We start from the raw sequence: 6,672 nt of genomic DNA, 5'->3' as shown, positions 1-6,672 counted from the left end.
ATTCAGAAAGTCGAGTATGCAGTTTATTACTGTTTCATTTAATCGGCATGACTATAATTTGTATAAAAGTTTATTGTGAGGTACCGTGTCGAAAGCTTTCTTGAAATTCAGAAATAATGCGACGACTTGTCTTTTCGATTCACCAGATTTGAGAACGCCGCGAAGAAAGAGCGCGACCTGAGTCGTGTATTGAGAGAGCTTACAGATAGACGTGTTCTAAAAAGATCGGGAGGAAAGCTAACATAGTGGTGTTTTGAGAGAACTAAAAGAGAGACGTGTTCTAAAAAAAAAAGATCGGCAGAAAGAAGAAAAGATTGCATAGAATAAGGAGGCGCCTACTAGAGAGAAAGATCGCGGAGGAAGAGACACGGCAGAACTCAAGTCAGTTCGTTTAAATCTTTCGCCTTTTACCAAAGATTTCCGTGGCGGGAGTTCAGTTGCATGTATAGACAATTTTTTATTGTGCACATTGGAACAGGAAGGGAAATTACGCAATAAATATATATAATATCAGATTGTAAATTGGGCCCGATAAGTCTTCTTTACGACATTTTGAATATAATTTATAAAAAGTGATTTTGGTGCATGTTATTTCTTAATTAAGTGTATTTCTGTACCCCAGGGTAACCCAAACTAAGAAGTGGAATGTGAGTTTCGTTACAACATCATATCGCATACAAGTTCATTCAAAGCCGCAGTTGGGTGTTGGTTATTCGGGGCTCACAGGCCTCATGGAAAGTCGGGACAAAAACATCGACAATTGATCGAAATGGATGGGAAACACGTCTCACAACGCGGAGAGGAGAAAAACACACATTACATAAAGCGCAGCCTCTGGCTTTCAATGATATTTCCGTAAGAATACGGTGGGAGGACCAAGAGAACAGACAGGAGAAAGTGCGCGTCGTGACACTTGCAGTTCACGTCGGGAGTTACATAAATCCTATCGGGGTGACAATCAAGCACCGTCCCAAAAAAATCACGGCCGAAATACAACATCAGAGCGGAAACATGTCTTCACAATCACACAGCCCATAACATTGACCAGCATGAGAACGAGGAAAGTAGCCACGAAGGGACGACCTTTAATGTATGCGTCATTCACGCGTTAAAACAACCTGATTTCAATGAAGCTTACATAACGTTATGTTTTCCTCCTCTGAGCGACGTATTCTAAGCAATAGGCCTGTTTTAATGTAACACTATAAAAGAGATTTCTAGCGCCCATAGGATCTCATATTCGTCCAAGCATCTTACAGCACGGCGGCGTGGCAAATTTCTTTCAAATATATGCTCAAAATCTTTGCAAAACTTATTTCTTTACAGGTGTATCATGAGTAATAATGTGCGGGACGCGATGGAAGAAGTTCCCCTATGTTCAGATTTCCACTTAAAATCCTATCGACATTTGTCACGGTGTGTCCTTAAAATTGCCACATTCACCGCGAATAGAAATCCTCATTTTGACATTTGATAGTGATTTTTTTGGTGTTTAATGCCAATGAATAACTACTAGTTCACACGGCTCATTCTGCATTATACAACTTACTTTTCTGCTCTTTTCCTGGATGGCGTAGAATTAAATATCTGTGTTTCTAAATTAATGTGTAAAACGCCCTCTGATATTTTTTTTGGAATTATTCATAATTCCTCCAAGATATATTATTAATGTTTTTAAATTTCCTTTTAAGATGGAACCGATGCCTTCTGATGATCAAACAAAGGAAACTTTCCGACCATAGGCATTTTTAATAAGTGTTTATTAGGAGATGTTTCCCTGAGGTCTGTGACTCATGCATGCATTGGTATCTCAGACGATGTAAAACTCCTCTCTATTCGTATAGAAACTAGGTGCCCGTAACGTCACGTGTGGTGGCATTGCATGGGCGCCAATCTGGCCTTTTCAAATGAGGTTAAAATTCACCATTAACACTCGTCTAAACTGTGATTTCTAAAACCAAATAATTTGCATTATGAATACACTAATGGTGGGTAACGAATCGCAATCAATGCCTTTCGTTTTCTTTGATGAAGGAAACTACCCTATTATAAGTACATAGGGATGGATGCATGCAATCTGCGATATTATGCGGAATAGCGATGGTGACGGAGATAATTGCAAAACGATGACTGAAATGCTTAAGAATGTGTGCAAGCGACGCAAAGAAAAAGAGCGAGCAGCCAGGCGCTTTGTCGAATAAAACTTTTCAACTCCAAGATGCATAATGTTGAATCGGCAGAATCGCTAAGATGCGAGTGAAACGTTCAAGATTGATGTCCTCAGGCAGGAAGTTTCATGACCTCATTTAACTGGGCAAAATACGAGAGTCAAAATTTAGTTCAGAACTTAATATTCCCCATAAATAACAGAGCCAAGGACTCTCACACAAACAGTCGTGAAATAAGTAACTATATTAAATTAACTTTTGGATAATCTCTGTGCATCTGATACTTACTTACTTCTGTGCAGGAGAATTCCTTTAGGACAAGGTGGGGACAGAAACCAAAAGTTAATTTTCAATTATTCATTGATCCGCGAGAGCTTCCAAAAGTTCATAAAATCAAAAGCAGAAAAAATAGCAATTACCGTTGAATGCATAATTCCACCATATGAGACTTAAACTTTTTGATTTCCATTTTCCAGAGCAATTGAAATTCGATGTCGAAGTACAATTCGCCCACTCCACCTTCCAAACAAAATCCTGGGTTCTTCCCTGGTTTAGGGTAAATTCTCGTCGCAGTGCATTCACGGGGCGGATTTCAATTAACTCACGTGGTCCAAAATATTTCCCCAAAATTCTTCAAACAATTCTTTGGTCGAATAAATGCATGGATTTGAACGTCATCATCAACCGTTATCATTTGTTTTGGTGTCGCCATGGCACGTGGCCGCTGGAATTTCGGTCGTCATTTGTCAAACACGCGCCACTAATATTGATTCGGAGAACGGTGGCTTTTGCATCATTTCCGTTTAAGCTTTCCAGCACTGAGCAGAGAGAGGAACAATCGCTGGAAAAGCCGCAGCAACACGAAATAACATGATCAGCCAGTCAAACTAAATCTCTAAATGGTGAAACGACGCATATTCGCACAAGACCCAAAGGTACTGCCGACGACTATCTATTTTTCCAATCGCCTAGCATGAACATGTTTGGCCCAACCCATTGCCGTCCGCTACAAGTGGATTTTATGTTTCGGCATATCTTTTGAAAGGAACGACCGATAATTCAAGGCATTTAATGACCTATTAGTCGCGATTTGTTTTTTGCTTTAAATAATGTTCTTGAATGACTCGAAGTGTGTGCTTTAATAGTTAGCATAAATCTTCATACAATTCCTCGTACGTAATTTACTATTTATTGATGCAATTTGTTTTTGTTAATTTTACGCTATTTAAAATATCCCCAAGATAACATACATAAAGGCGACATACGAAATCTGGTCGATAAAATTATTGAATTATTCTAAAAAAAGACCTTATTCTAAAAAAATTTTAAAAAATGATTAAAATGCATAAAATATTAAGAAATTCCTCACAATAATAATGTTATAATAAAAGCTACACATATCTGGAGGATTTATTCATAGAAATCATAATTGAGAAAAGAAAATACAGTTAATGCCACAAAAGTACGACAAACATTACAGCTGAATTAATAATATACGTGAATAGTTCGAAATACTCATGGGCTGTGCAATGGATCAAATGGAAACCTTGGTCGATTCTGAATCTTTTACCTCAAGTTCAAATATCATATCATACCCCTCCTAATATTACCATGACCTTCAATTAATTAATTTATGGCCGACTACAGCAATTATTCAATTTCAACAAAGAGTTCACCTAAACCTATTCTCCTATTTTGATTCGTTTTAATTAATGCTTCACCCTAACAAATTATCTTTTTCATCTACATAGTCTATGATACTTTTTAAACCTCAATTTAAATTCTAAATTCTCCTACCTTAACGTGGCGTTAATTAATATAATTATAAAGTATTCCACCTATACTAGGTTTGCACGGAGCATTCTAATTTTCATCCACTCATGGACCTCCCGCTTCATTTCACAGTAAGACCTACTCCCTTTCGTTCTATGTGAAAATCTCTTCTCTTTCCTCCTCTCCCTCGTTTATCCAACATTCTTCCCTCTAACACTGTTTTCAAAATCCCCTCCCACCTCAGTACTCGCTCCATCCTTATCTGTTCATGAACGCTTCATTTGCGAAAGCAATTATCTTCCTAATGTCCTTACTTATGTATCAGTTTTCCTCTAACAGAACACACAAACTATTTTAATTGAGCATCAATCAATTACATAAGTAATTATCATGTTGGCAAAAGATTGTGGGCGAACTGGTATGTATGATGTGTACACATTTCAATAAAGGAGAGAAGTCAGAACGTAAAATAAGGAAATATTGTTATTTTTTTCCCTATTGATCACGCTAACTTTAGGAGAACTTTTCGCAGAAGTCAGAACGAAAAATACGAAATAGTATGCAACAAAAATTTTTGATAAGGTTTAGCGAGGAAATACAGTAGTTAAGATCCCAGCCTCTTGTATAAGCAACGAAAGAAGACGAAGCTGATTCATGATGGAGGTAGATATGATCATCACATTTGATTTCTAACTAAAATTTTGAATCTAACTAAAATATTACCGAATTTTCACATTAACCATACTACTTACAATGCTAATTAAGATTGATGGCAAAGTCCAACCCTCCATTTCTTCCAATCACACGCTAGTCACTTTTCTAGCCTTCGTCATTCTCTGCGTGAGACAAGTAGGTACCTAAATGCATAATTGTCTCTTGACCTTACCCTTTCCATCAATTGCTATCGCCTTTGTATTTATCACGCAAAAATACTCTGTCTATCGTATTCTCCGAATAATATCTATAATAGTGTGCAATAATAAAATAATAATAGTAATAAAAAACAATAATAAAATAGTTTGCCTATCGTAGGTGGTGGACTGGATGAAATATTGGCAGGGTGGAGAATTGAAGCCTCAAAATAGGCAAAAATGTTCAAGGAGAAAGTAACGAAGTGCGGGCTCACGAGCATCATTGCTTCTGTCATTGGCATCATCACCAGCTCAGAGCACTAGCCTTTCCCCCAATCAACTCTGAGTCATCACCACAAGAATACATATGAATCGTGGCTTATAAGGGACTTATAAACTCCGACTTTATAAAAAATATAACAATTCATTATTTCTAGTGTTAGATGCCAGTTGTTTGTGGACATATTTTTAGAGGTACGTCGAAAGATCACGTACTTCAAATAAATGTTCACAAACTTTGCTTATTCCGTGCGATAGTATGAGGGGCGGGCATTTAGAGCAAAGAACACCGGCTCCAGCGCACATTTTTCATATCGTGCGACTCACTCAAGATTAGAGATACGTGAAAATCGCTGATGCGATAAATGCGATATAGATGGGATGTGCGCAAATAAATGCGATGACTGGACTTTCATGATATTTTTACGCAAATTTGCCTTTTCGACGGCAAAATTCGTACATTTTGTGCCGAGCCCAGTTTAAATGCTCCGCCGACACCCACCGCTTAAAGCATGTGAGCGACTGGCCAGCTGCTAGTTGGCTGGGACTCTACGTGGCCGCGAACTACAAGTGGGCGCGGGAAAGCTACACCTCCGCCAGTATATGTCTTATTCCTTAATTTATTATTGTTCTACAACATAATTATTTAAAATATTCTGTATTTTGTCGTATAACTGTTTTTCACTGCATTTCATCGTCATCTACCTCATTATGAAAAAAATAGGCGCTACAAAATGGGATAAACTGTTAATGAACGTGCGATAAAATAAAACCGAAAGTGCGATTTTCACGCATGATGCTATCAATAAGATATGTGGCGTGATCCGGTATTGAAATGTGCAATGCATGAATACGGCGGTATTTTTAATTCCGATTATGATTCAGTCAAAACACTATTAATTGACGCACAGATTATGACTAGTTATAATCTAATGCTTTAAATGGTATGTTCGATTAAATACTGCCAATTTATCTAATTATTTAGGTATTTTTCCATTAAAGCATTTGTCAAACGGTCTACACAATTGATTCAGAATCCCTTGGAATAGGATACTCAAATCTATATAGTGCACCACGCCTAATTATGTAGTGGCCTCCAAACGTTCATTACATAACGATATCTTGGTATTCGCAATAGGCTGACCGCTAACAAGACTTCACATTGGCTGTGAGACTCCCCTTCCTTGAGATAATGCATTTCATTACGTCACGTTGAGGTATAACAAAGTAGCATTTTCCACCAGATTTGCGACAACGTATGCTTCAGTTCCAACAACCATCCCGCGAGTAATTTAAAGCCGCTTTCACTAAATGAAGAGACTTCCTCGGAATGTCCTTGAAGGACCGACCGCTATCTCTCTCAATAAAAACCATTACTTTTACACCCCTCACTTCGCTGGAATCAAAGAATACCTACGTCACAGAGACACTTTATCGGAAAATGCACATAAAAAGGATTAATCTCTCAGCTGTGAAATACTATGAAGCACATTGGTCGCCATTTCAGGGAATCAAATTTACGACGTAGTTGAGTCAAGAAAGGGGTGTATAAAAATGAATGCACTAATTCAAAATAGAGACACACCGAGAGAAATTAAAGA

The 6,672-nt window shown here is 37.8% G+C and overlaps 1 pseudogene; it reads left to right on the top strand.

Moving 5' to 3' along the window:
• Nucleotides 1-366: 366 nt before the first annotated feature.
• LOC124166149 lies at nucleotides 367-479 on the top strand (annotated as a pseudogene).
• Nucleotides 480-6,672: the final 6,193 nt, after the last annotated feature.

The sequence above is a fragment of the Ischnura elegans genome, chromosome 9, assembly GCF_921293095.1.
Source record: "Ischnura elegans chromosome 9, ioIscEleg1.1, whole genome shotgun sequence".
NCBI classification, from domain to species: domain Eukaryota; kingdom Metazoa; phylum Arthropoda; class Insecta; order Odonata; family Coenagrionidae; genus Ischnura; species Ischnura elegans.
This window is presented reverse-complemented; position numbering and strand designations above follow the sequence as displayed.